Raw genomic sequence first — 13,218 nt, 5'->3', positions numbered from 1 at the left:
GTCTCTTTGTTCCATATTCTAGTCAACCATTTATTATTATAATTTTTTTTTTTTACAAAATTATTTGTATTGTAGGCTATTTTTTGTACAAACCCATTTCCAAAAAGGTTGAGACACTGTACAAATTGTGAATAAAATCAGAGTGCAATGATGTGGAAATTTCAAATTCCGATATTTTATTCAGAATACAACATAGAAGACATATCAAATGTTTAAACTGAGAAAATAAGTTGATTTAAATTTCATGGCATCAACACATTTGGGACAAGTGTGGGACAAGGCCGTGTTTACCACTGTGTGGCATCCCCTCTTCTTTTTATAACAGTCTGCAAAAGTCTGGGGACTGAGGAGACAAGTTGCTCAAGTTTAGGAATAGAAATGTTGTCCCATTCTTGTCTAATACAGGCTTCTAGTTGCTCAACTGTCTTAGGTCTTCTTTGTCACATCTTCCTCTTTATGATATGTCAAATGTTTTCTATGGGTGAAAGATCTGGACTGCCTGGCCATTTCAGTACCCAGATTCTTCATCTACACAGCCATGATGTTGTAATTGATGCAGTACGTGGTCTGGCATTGTCATGTTGGAAAATGCAAGGTCTTACCTGAAAGAGACGATGTCTGGATGGGAGCATATGTTGTTCTAGAATTGGATATACCTTTCAGTATTGATGGTGCCTTTCCAGATGTGTAAGCTGCCCATGCCACACGCACTCATGAAACCCCATACCATCAGAGATGCAGGCTTCTGAACTGAGAGCAACTCGGGTTGTCCTTGTCCTCTTTAGTCCGGATGACATGGCATCCCAGTTTTCCAAAAAGAACTTCAAATTTTGATTCGTCTGACCACAGAACAGTTCTCAACTTTGCCACAGTACATTTTAAATGAGCCTTGGCCCAGAGAAAATGCCTGCGCTTCTGGTTCATGTTTAGATATGGCTTCTTTTTTTACCTATAGAGATTTAGCCGGCAACAGTGAATGGCATGACGGATTGTGTTCACCGACAATGTTTTCTGGAAGTATTACTGAACCCATCTTGTGATTTCCATTACAGTAGCATTCCTGTATGTGATGCAGTGCCGTCTAAGGGCCCAAAGATCACAGTCATCCAGTATGGTTTTCCGGCCTTGATCCTTAAGCACAGAGATTGTTCCAGATTCTCTGAATCTTTGGATGATATTATGCACTGTAGATGATGATTACTTCAAACTCTTTGCAATTTTTCTCTGAGAAACTCCTTTCTGATATTGCTCCACTATTTTTCACCGCAGCATTGGGGGGATTGGTGATCCTCTGTCCATCTTGACTTCTGAGAGACACTTCCACTCTGAGAGGCTCTTTTTTTATACCCAATCATGTTGCAAATTGACCTAATAAGTTGCAAATTGGTCCTCCAGCTAGTCCTTATATGTACATTTAACTTTTCCGGCCTCTTATTGCTACCTGTCTCAACTGTTTTGGAATGTGTAGCTCTCATGAAATCCAAAATTAGCCAATATTTGGCATGACATTTCAAAATGTCTCACTTTCAACTTTTGATATGTTAACTGTATTCTATAGTGAATTACATTTAAGTTTATGAGATTTGTTAATTATTCCATTCCTTTTTTGCTCACAATTTGTACAGTGTACCAACTTTTTTTGGAATCGGGTTTGTACTGAGTAAAGAGGTCTTTTAGAATTTATTTTTTTACTTCAGTGTAATTTTACAGGTCAAAGTGCAACATGCCTGAAATTCAGTACACATCCAGAGGTTAATTTTTTTTCTTCTGTTCTGAAGTGTTTTTATTTGAATGAATGAAGAAAAAAAGGAGAGCATTATGTCTAGCATGACCGGACATTTAACATGTGTCTTCATTTTGAACACCATATTGATTTTTTTTAAAAAGCTGTAGGCATTCACTTTGTAAAGATTTCCCCCCGTAAAAAAACTTTATGCTCATACTTTCTTTAAAATATATTAAATTAGTTAATATGTTGTCATATGCAAAGACAGAGTGTGTATAGTGTGCATCTATTTCTTTCAGTTCAAGTTTCCTATTAATTAATTAATGAATTAATTACATTACATATTATTTTTAAGGTGTCTTTATTAAAATGTAATTATACTGTTAAATACAGATTAATATTTCTTATACAATTATTTAGGATTAGGGTTTGGTTTAGGGTTAGTTGCTTGTTATTAGGCATAATTTACTGTCATTACAACAGCATTGATACTTTTAATAATTTAAATGAATCTCCCTATCTACTAGTGTCATTTTCTGACCTTATGAGATGTGGTGTTCTTTTTTGGAAGTAAAAATTATATATATATATATATATATATATATATATATATATATATATATATATATATATATATATATATATATATATATATATATATGATATCAGAAACTAAACAAGTCTGTCTTTACAAATAAGTCATTGAATCATTCATTCAACCAATTTTTTCTGAGGAACGAAAACGAGTTGGTGAGATTTGTTTAACCAATTCATTCAAAATGAGTAGGTAAATTTAGGAATGAAAGACCTACTAGATATTGCCTTAATATTGTTGTGGCTTTGTTTAAAGCTGTTTTTGTTGGTGAAGAAAAACACAATATTGGCAATATTCTATCTAAAATGCAAGTCAATATTATACAATTGTTTATCGAACTGCTCTATGAAAGCTTGATTGATTCACGTCATGCTGATACTCTTACTGCTTTACTATTTGTTAAACACTCCTTATGATTCCTTAAGTAATGGATCTAATGGCATCATAGAATCCTCAGAAGTTTTTGGTCCATTAGGAAGATCTTAGCCTCAGGTTGAAAGATCAGAGGGCTCAACACCAGACAGTATTTCATGTGCCCAGCATGAGACTGCCATATGCTACAGTCTGACACTTTGAGTGTGTTAGTATCCTTATTTAAATCAGCTCTCGCTTGCTTTTGTTCTTGACATTAAAAGTGAGAAGCTAAAAGTTTCGAGATCAGCAAACTCGATGACTGCTCTGTCTTTAGAAATGGTGCAGTTTCAAATCTCTGTTGGATTCTCACGTCCAGAAGAAAGTTATGTATAGCCTTTGATCATTTCCAACACTGTCCTGACATGGGGATTGTATAAAAAGATGATATGCTTTGCCATTTCTTGGCTTGCCCTGCTTTTTCTCCTGTTCTTTCTGTGTAACTACAGCTACTTAATTATTTAAGCTCAGAAGAAGAAAGTGATGTAAATGACTTGTGTAATCAAGACTGAATATCACTCCTACCTGCTAATATTTAATGAACACAAAATACAGTAAAACATGGGTCCTCAAGCCATTCTTCTTCTTCTTCTTCTTCTTCTTCTTCTTCTTCTTCTTCTCATTCTTCTTCTTCTTCTTCTTCTTCTTCTTCTTCTTCTTCTCCTATAATATAATATTCATATTTTATATTATGTGTAGTCCTACATTTACCCATACTTAAGATATCGGTCACACCATATATAATGTCTATAAATATATAATACAATTTTAATGAAGTGATCCTCATTATTATTATTAGTAGTAGTAGTAGTAGTAGTAGTATATTTTTGGTGGCATTAACACATTTTTATTAAATCTCCTCTCAAAACACGTACTTTTTTCCCTTAATTATTAATTAATTATTAGTCATAGTAATAATATAAATCATAGTAATAATATAAATCATAGTAATAATATAAATCGATGATTTGATGTTGTATTTTTATTTCATTTTTTAAGTGAGATCTCCACCCTCTGATTTATGATGTTGTTGCTATTGTTTTTATTTCATTTAACAATTATTATAATTTAATTTCATATTATTTAATAATTCTATGAAGTATATGTATTTCAAGTATCGTCATCATATATTTAATTCATTTTGAGTGACATTAAAAATATAGGCCTGCACATAATTTATAGAATTATATATTGTAATTCAGATGTATCTCGGACTCTTATTTGGTCTGCCTGTCATTATTCAATTGCATTGTCAAAATGCTTAAATAAAACATTTGATTTAGTGTCACCAGTATAACGCAGTTGCCCATAAAGTTAATTACCACCAAGCTTGCTACCATGTACTTTATAGTTAAAGTACTGTGATAGATTGTGTGTCCATCCACTCTTCTCTGAATGAGAACATTTGCATTGAGTTCATACAAATGAGATAATTCTCACATACGCCAAACTGCTGTGCATGAGCCAAACAAGGCCTTGTTCGCATTACGCCTACAAACAGCATTTATTTCTCAAACTCATTTACATGTTTTTCAATTACGTTTGAATGAACCCAGTGCTGTCCTGTAAACACGTTGCAGTGCTGCTTGATGCATTCAGCTCAACTGGTGCAGAACTCTGGTGTTCTTCTTTAGCTATACCCCAGTCTGGTCGACTGACCTGTTGATGTTGTTGCTTTTTATTTCCCAAGGTATGTGACTTGCCCTCTGGAGTGACTGCAATTTTTGCCATCACCTAATCGAATGCATCGACCTCCGCATCAAGCAGGATGAGGGGAAATTGAATTATGATCTGCTGTCCCTGAAATTGCCCTTATGATTTCTAGTCATAGGGATCAAGGGCTCCTGGAGGGTTATTGCACTGGGGGGTTGATGAGGGGGTGGGGGCTTCTGTCAGGAAGTGAAAGGAGATTTTGAATAATGATGATCAAACCTTCATTTGTCTTTCATCATGCACCACTGATGGAGACATTCATGTGAGGGGGAAAAAAGATGCCCCTCAGGACATATTTCTTTCTGATGAACGGAGAAGGAAGGTTCACCTGAAATTGGAAGTTCTGTCATTATTTACTTCCCCTCGTGTCTTTTAAAGCCGATTTGACTTTCTTTGTTCTGTGAAGCACAAAAGGAGAAATTTCTACTGTAATGTCCTAGCTGCTCTTCAGAAGACTCTAAGAATATAGTGCATAGCTCAATTTGATGGTTGCTTTAAATTCAAACTGTAATGTAAGTAGCATCGCATTTTTTCTTATGTATTGTGACATATATCCAATTAAAACAGATCATCGGGGGAAAAAAGTAAGTCGGTGACTTTGTTCAACCCATTGGTTGTTGATATGATAGAGGCAGATCTAAATATGAGCTAATTTTAAGAAAGAGATGGGGATTATGAGGACAAAATCATTGGAGAAGTCTGTATGTTACCACAGAGCACATTGAATGGATTGGAAATTGATTTTTTACAATACAATAATTATAGGAAAAGTTCACCTAAAAATTCACATTTTTACTGTTCACTTTCACTTGTAAACAGTGCTTGATTAGTGCACATTTGTCTCCTAAATCAGCCAAGATTGCTTTTTTCAATAGAGAAAGGAATGTTATGGACAGAGGACCAGTATTTTAGCCCCAAGCAATTCTCAATTTTATGGATCATTGTAATGTTTTCTTCAGTAGTTTGAACTCATTCAGTACCCATTCACTGAGTGTCCACTGGTGGGCAGGTGATGTAATGCTAAATTTCTCGAAATCTGTTCAGATGAAGAAACAAACTCAGCGACATCTCTGATGGCCTAAGAGTAAACTGAGACTTAATTTTCACTTAATTTAAATTTTTGGGTGAACTATTCCTTTAAGATGTGTACCATTCCTTAATATTACTTTAAACTTGTATGGAATTCATTGTATGGAAAAGTGCAGCTCAGATATTCTGCTAAACATCTCTTTTGGTAACACTTTAAACACCAACAAGCAGCTATTTACTGTAATAGTGGTAATTAGTGCTTGAAATGAAGTGTTATCTCCCTCTTTTTGTGTTACATGTCATACAGATTTGAAATGTTATAGAGGTAATAATAATAATAATAATAATAATAATAATATATATATATATATATATATATATATATATATATATATATATATATATATATATATATTAATACAAGATAATTTTCATTTTTGGCTGCTGTCCCTTTATTGGTTTCATGGCGATATTTAACCCTACCTTTCTTGGTCTGATAACCTCGCCATCCATCTCAGCCCACTTCCACCCATGGATCTCACTGAGGGCTACTGTAATGAGCTTGCTTGTCTCTCCTTACTGCCATGATTGAGTTATAGAAGGCCAAATGAACTATATTATGGTGCTACATGTTTATTATCAAATGGCTCTTCAACATTGGTGCCTCATAACCGGACGTTAAATGAGTTAATCTGTGGTTCTGATGTGATGCTGGTTCATTACCCCATGTTTCTAATTACCAGTACTAAAGACAAAACCTCCACACCCTTCATTCTTTTCATTTTCTTTCTCTCGCTTTCAACTTCACTATTGTGTGTCCGCTCTCTCTCTCTTTCTCTCTCTCTCTCTCTGCCTCTCTTGCTTTCTTTTATTTAGCAAGGGATCTTAGAGGTTATACAAGGGTGGTTGTTAGTGCATGCACTGTCTAGAACACTTTGACTAGAAAATAGCTCTGTTATTTTACATGTACCTTTGGGGTTTAAAAAAGGAATAACGGGATGGAGGCTTATTATTTGGAGGATTTGTTATTCATAAAATGCTGTTTTAAGTAGCCCATTTAAAAGCAAGAGTCTCTAGACCTGCAGTCCCTGTTGGATTATCTGCATTATTAAGCTGCAATACTTGACGAGCCCTTATGGTTTTAAATCAATCTGAAGAGCAGGTATGCTGCATACCCTGACTGAATTTACTCACAGCTCTTGCCTTTCCAAGAGAGGAGCAGAGGAGAGAGAGAGAGAGAGAGAGAGAGAGAGATCAAAGAGACATGTGAACACTTAGATAAGTGGAACAAAGTGTGAAGCCTGAGTAATAAAAGCAGAATAAATCTCTCGCCGTTTATTTCAGTATTGATTCTCGCCTTTGTGCCGTTTCTGTCAGTCAGCTTGCAACATTCTATTATATCAAATCAAATTTCTGATTGGTTCATTCAGCTTTGAGAAAGCCTTTTGAAACAGCTTGTTTCTCCTCAAAAGAACAAATGATGAATTAGGTCTGCTCCAACCTGTTCACGAACTTTAGGCTGCTACATCGATAACCGTTTTCATTCGCAGCTCAAAATGAAAAGAAGTCACATGTTAATGAAAATGAGTAATTATGTAGCTGTAAACACCTAATCACTAGGCTCTTCATGCAAATTGCTTTGACCTGTTCATTTCATTTCAATAGCTCAATTATCAACTTAATGCTAGAAATTCAATGCCAAGCTTTGAGAATTTCTTCAAAAATTATTGGGAAAGGTTTTACCTTTATTACTGGAGACCTCATTGCAAAATTAAAAATACTGGTACCTATTTTGCCATTATTCTCTATGTTAAAAGTGTCTATTTTTCACCAAAATTCACCCAAGAAAGAGTTTCACACATTTAAAAAGTGTAGAATCTAATATCACAGTGTTCCCTTATGAAAGCTACTCTCAATGCTGCGCTCAATAGCGATAATGAGAATATTCTTTGTTCGACAGGTTGTGAAGCTCGTGTGTCAAACACGCCAAGAATTGACTTAAATAACCCCGGTAGGTGACGTCACATATTACATGCACCTGAAGGTTAAATAGACTTGACCTTGATGATCCTCACCGATTCTGTTTTGAGTGTTTGGGGGAAGAGCACGCTGCCCTCGGGTTCGAGGGAGAATGCGAGCACTGTGATATGTCATCTATAAAAGTTCTTCCCGTGCGGCTCAGGATTTTCAAAAATTACGAGCCAGCAGATTCTACCTCGGGGAACATGGGATGACTCCCCCCGTTTCTCTTGCGCATATCATGAAGCCCTCACATCCGTTTCTCAAGTGCGCTCTGGGGCTTCTTCTATATGGCCCGAGGAGACTTCATCTCTTGCTTCTGTTGAAATGGAAAATGTCACCTCAGAGCGCTCCTCCTGCGATGAGCTAGACTGGCCACAGGAGCAAGACACCCCCAAACGCTCAAAATTAGATGACAGATTTCTGTCAGGTGGCCAGGGGGGCATCAGCGATGGTCTCTCCCCTTTTTCAGTGATCTCCACAATGAGCTGGTACGGTCGTGGAGAAAGCCATATTCGTCCCATGTCTTCGTGCCGTCGACATCGATTTATTAAACTATTGTCGATGCAAAGGCGTGGGGCTATATGATGATGGCCCAGGTTGAAGAGATGCTTGCGGGCTATCTCTCCCGTGGGACTTCATCATCCCTTAAACAAAAGCTTTTCAGACCACGGGTCAGGCTGGTGCTGCCCTGCACACCAGCGTAGTTCTGCAGACGTACCAGGCTGACCTGCTAAAAGACTTGAGCACAGACGGGTCCATCGATGAAGAGGCGTTTTTAGAACTTTGTGTGACTAAGCAGACGGCCCATGCCATCGGCCGTTCTATGGCTGCCATGGTCTCCAAGGATAAACATCTGTGGCTGAACCTCACGAGCATCAGGGAGAGGTTTCGGGAGGCAAAATGTTATGAGTAAGTGTTTGTGAGGTTCCTCCCCCGCTGTGCTCAAGCATTGCGACTGTTGGCCAACCAAGTTTGGTTTCTCTGGGGCAAGAAGCCCAGAAGGAGATTGTGGCAAGTCGTGCCCCCCTCCTCCCCCCCCCCCCCCCCCCCCTCGAAGAGAATGGTGAGCGGCTCTCTGCACTTCTCAGCATGCCTCTAAGAGACCGGACATGTGGAGCATAATCTCCGGCAAAAAGAAGTCCTGAGGCTGGCGCACCAAGGACCACGGGTATGTGATCCCCCTCCGGGAGGGGCGTGTAAAGTTCCAACAGAGAATAAAGACTTCCTGGCAACCTCAAGGGCCCTTTGTTTTATCTCCGCTACAACTGGTGTTTCGGGGAGCAGCAGCCTCCAGCGAAATGTTAAATGCCTGGTTGCATCCTGCAACATTTCAGGACACCGGACATCTAACATCCCCCAACAAAATTAAGTGTCAAAATTAGTGCCCCTTTCAGAGAAGCTGGCAGCGTGGAAGCTACTTCGAAATATATCCCCCTGGGTAGAAAGGACTGGAGTGAAAGGCTACAGGATTCAGTTTGCATATCGTCCTCCGTGTATCAACAGCGCGGTCTCCACTTCCGTGAAACCGTAACGAGTGCATTTGTTGACACAGGAATTGCAAACTCTACTGGAAAGCTGGTATTTTCTTGTTCCCAAGAAAGATGGGGGGTTAAGCCCAATTTTAGATCTTCCAGGGTTGAATTATATAGTTGACTGGTTGATTCTGGCTCAGTCTCAGGAGTCAGCGCTTCGACACCTCATCTCGAATCTCTGGGGTTGAGACTCAACGCCAAGAAAAGTGTTCTCTCACCTGCCCAGAGGACAACACCCTAAAGAACATCAAGCTAGGCCACATAGTCACTCTTCATCACTTTCAGAAAGTTTTAGGTCTCATGTCAGCTACATCCACGGTGATACCTTTGGGCCTCCTGCACATGAGATCATTTCAGTTGTGGCTCAGAGCCAGGGGATTTCATTCAAAGGCCAATCCCCAGAGGCAAATAAAGGTTACGAGCCAGGGGCTTCGTACTCTATCTATGTGGTTCAGACCCCGGTTTCTGACTTCAGGTCGCACTCTAGGTACGTGCTGTTGTCGCCAGATGCTAACAACAGACGCTTCCCTCACAGGCTGGGGAGCGGTCTTAAATGGCCGTCCAGCCCAAGGCATCTGGAGAGGTCAGCTTCTCAAATGGCACATCAATTGTCTCAAAATGAAGGCTGTATTTCTGGCCCTGAAATACTTCCTCCAGCAGTCGATAGGTTACCAAGTCCTACTGCGGGTAGACAACACATCGGTAGTCTCCTACACATATCGCCAGGGTGGACTGCGGTCGCGCCGCTTGAACAAGTTAGAACAGCAGGTTCTGCTTTGGGCACAGGACAAGTTCCTGTCCCTCAGGGCCATTTACATTCCTGGGCATAAGAATGTGGGAGCATATTTGCTGTTCAGACAAGCTGTGACACACAGGGAATGGAAACTCCACCCCGAAGTAGTGAGTCAAATCTGGGAAAGATTTAACGAAGCAGAGGTGGACCTCTTTGCTACACAGGAGACAGCACAATGTCCCCTCTACTTCTATCTGACTCATTCAGCTCCACTACGTCTGGACGCGATGGCCCATACGTGGCCCAAACTGCATCTTCACGCCTTTCCTCCAATTGCTCTGCTCCTGGGAGTCCTGGCCAAGATCCGTCGACTGGGTTCTCGTCTCTTACTGATAGTACCCCACTGGCCGACCAGAGCATGGTTCTCAGATCTAATATCCCTCCCCGACGGCTTGCAGTGGGCTATTACGATCAGGAGAGATCTTCTCTCTTAGGCACGGGGGACAGTAATTCATCCCCGGCCTGAGCTCTGGAACCTTCACATCTGGCCCCTGAGGAGGACCAACTAAGAGATGCTGGTCTTTCAGCAAATGTAATAGAAAGCATTCTAAGTGCCGGGGCTCCCTCCACGAGAAGAGCTAATGCCCTCAGATGGCGTGTTTTTGAGGGCTGGTGCATGACACACCATGTAGACCCAGCTCACTGCCAAATTGTTTCAGTACTGGAGTTCCTGTAAGATAAATTGTCCTCAGGCACAGGCCTTTGTACTCTCAGAACCTATGTGACCGCTATTTCGGCATGCCATGTTTTGATTGACGGGGTTTCTGTGGGAAAGCACCCGCTAGTCGCCTGCTTCATTCGTGGGGCTAAGCGGTTGAGGCCACCAACTAGAGCTACGGTCCCTTTATGGGATTTAGCCATAGTGCTCGAAAGGCTGCCTGGCACCGCCTGACAGGCGTCTGACCCTAAAGAGGTTTTTTTTTTTTTCTTATGGCCATTACCTCTCTAAAGAGAATTGGGGATTTGCAGGCTTTGTCAGTCCTGCCATCCTGCTTAGATTTTGCCCTGGGTGAGTTAAAGTTTTTTTGCATCCTCACCCTAATTATCTTCCGAAAGTTCCTTTCTCGACAATTCATCTGGTCATTCTCGAAGCCTTCTGTCCTCTGCCATTCATGACACCAGAGCAGGAAAGACTTCACTTACTTCACTTACACTTCACTGTGTCCAGTGTGTGCTCTTCAGATTTACGTCCACCACACTAGCCAGTGAAACTTCGCCTCTAGGGGTTAGGGCCCATTCAACCTGGGGGGTTTCATCTTCAATGGCTTTAGCAAGAGGTGCACCCTTGCAGCAAGTGTGTGATGCAGCAGGTTGGTCCTCTCCGCACACATTTGTCAGATTCTATAGCTTGGATGTCCATGCTACTCCGGGCTTGCATGTCCTTTAGTCGACATCCCAGAGTCATGTCTGAGACCTCTTTTGATGTTTGTGCCCACACACTACACAACCCTGGGGGCCCAGACACTTACAGTGTGGCGGCATTGGTATTCTTGTTCCCCTGTTGAGCACAGAATCAAGAGTAGCTTTTGATAAGGGAACGTCTCGGGTTACTTTACTGTAAACATGTTCCCTGAAAACATGGGAACGAGATGCTGCGCCTCAATGCCGCACTTTAAACGTGTCCAGATGTCATTTCAGACAAATAGTAACCTGAGGGTGTTTCCGTGTCACATCTATTTATAACCTTTAGGTGCATGTAATATGTGATGTCACCAACCAAAGTTATTTAAGCCAATTCTTGGCGTGTTTGACATGCTTGGCAACCTTTGCAACCGGTCAAACAAAGAATGTTCTCAGTAGCACTATTGAACGCAGCATCTTGTTTCCGCTTTTCCAGGGATCAGGGTTACAGTCATGTACAGTCATTTGCTTCAATTATGTGACATGCAGTATTTAAAAGGGAGTTCAATTAAATAAAGGAGATTTTTTTTTTTTTTTTTGAAGAGCTCTTACACCCTAGTTAACTAGTAAAGTATAGTTATAATATATTACAAAGACATAACTATTTTGAAATTTAGAATAATGCGACTGGGAAGTAAATATGGCCCATTTTGATTTCATGTTGAAATGTTCAGTGTGAATTTTTACTCATGGTGTAAACAGGTCTTGGTTTATAATTTCTCTTTGATGTTTCTTCCATTTAGGATTAGGGTTACAGCCATGCACAAGGAATCTTTCACTATTTAAATATTCCACCATGAAGCTCTGCTTTCTTTGTTCACCACAAGTCTGTGTGCATACTGATTTGTGCTTTCATTAATGTTGTTTGGTGTGCATTGTTTAGCTATACTGATTATATTTTGTATGCACGTACGCAAGTGTGTGTGTGTGTGTGTGTGTGTGTGTGTTTAGGGAATGGTCGTCCAGTTGATTCAGTGGTTTGGATCAACATCAACCATATGCTGAAGTTAATCATTAATGTTTACCAAGCTGGAGAAGATACACACACAGTAAAAAAAAAAAAAGAAAGAAAAAAAGGGACCCACTTTATATTAAGTGGCCTTAACTACTATGTACTTACATTTTAATTAATAATTTAGTACAATGTACTTATTGTGTACATACATGTTTTTACATTGTACTTATATTTAAAAAAACAACAACATGTAATTACATCTGTATTTAATTTCTGTAATTACATTTATAATTACACTGTTGACACATACTTTACACCTTAACCCACCCTTAAACTTACCCATACCTCCAACCCTCTCCCTAACCTTACCCCTATCCCACCTCAATAGCAGCAAAAGTGTTTTACAATACAATATGAACACAATAAGTACATTGTACTTAGTTTTTTATGTAAGTACATAGTAGTTAAGGCCACCTAATATAAAGTGGGACCAAAAAAAGATTTATTACTGTTTTTATATAACCTTCCAGATCTTTTCCTTTTTTTTTTTTCTTTTTTTTTTTTTTAAGATTTAATGGTGGCCATTGAATGCAATATGGTTGAAATGCTTTTAGGATTAGGCTAATGATGCAGGCATTTATATTTTATATTTTCAGAAGATCCATATCACAATGCCGGAACATATAACACATTATATATTCTAGCCACTGGGGACAAAGTGATAGAACAATGTCACATATAAGAAATACTCAGCATGATCTCATTATTATTCATAGGAATTTGTATGTAAAGTATAGTCCAAGCACATGCCCATTTTCATAAGTTTGCATAGACACTGTAACTTTTACAAATCATTTGAGATTTATAAAATATTTATTTATGAACATAACTGTATTTAGAATACATTTGATTAAATGGGTCATATGATGCGATTAAAATTTTTCTTTTCTTTTTAGAGTGTTACAAGCTCTTAGTGCATAAAGAATATCTGTAAAGTTGCAAGAGATATTCTTTATAAAATTTAAGACTTGTCCACACCCT

This window comes from Carassius gibelio, chromosome B1, assembly GCF_023724105.1.
Source record: "Carassius gibelio isolate Cgi1373 ecotype wild population from Czech Republic chromosome B1, carGib1.2-hapl.c, whole genome shotgun sequence".
NCBI lineage: Eukaryota > Metazoa > Chordata > Actinopteri > Cypriniformes > Cyprinidae > Carassius > Carassius gibelio.
Note: the sequence above shows the minus strand (reverse complement) of the source record.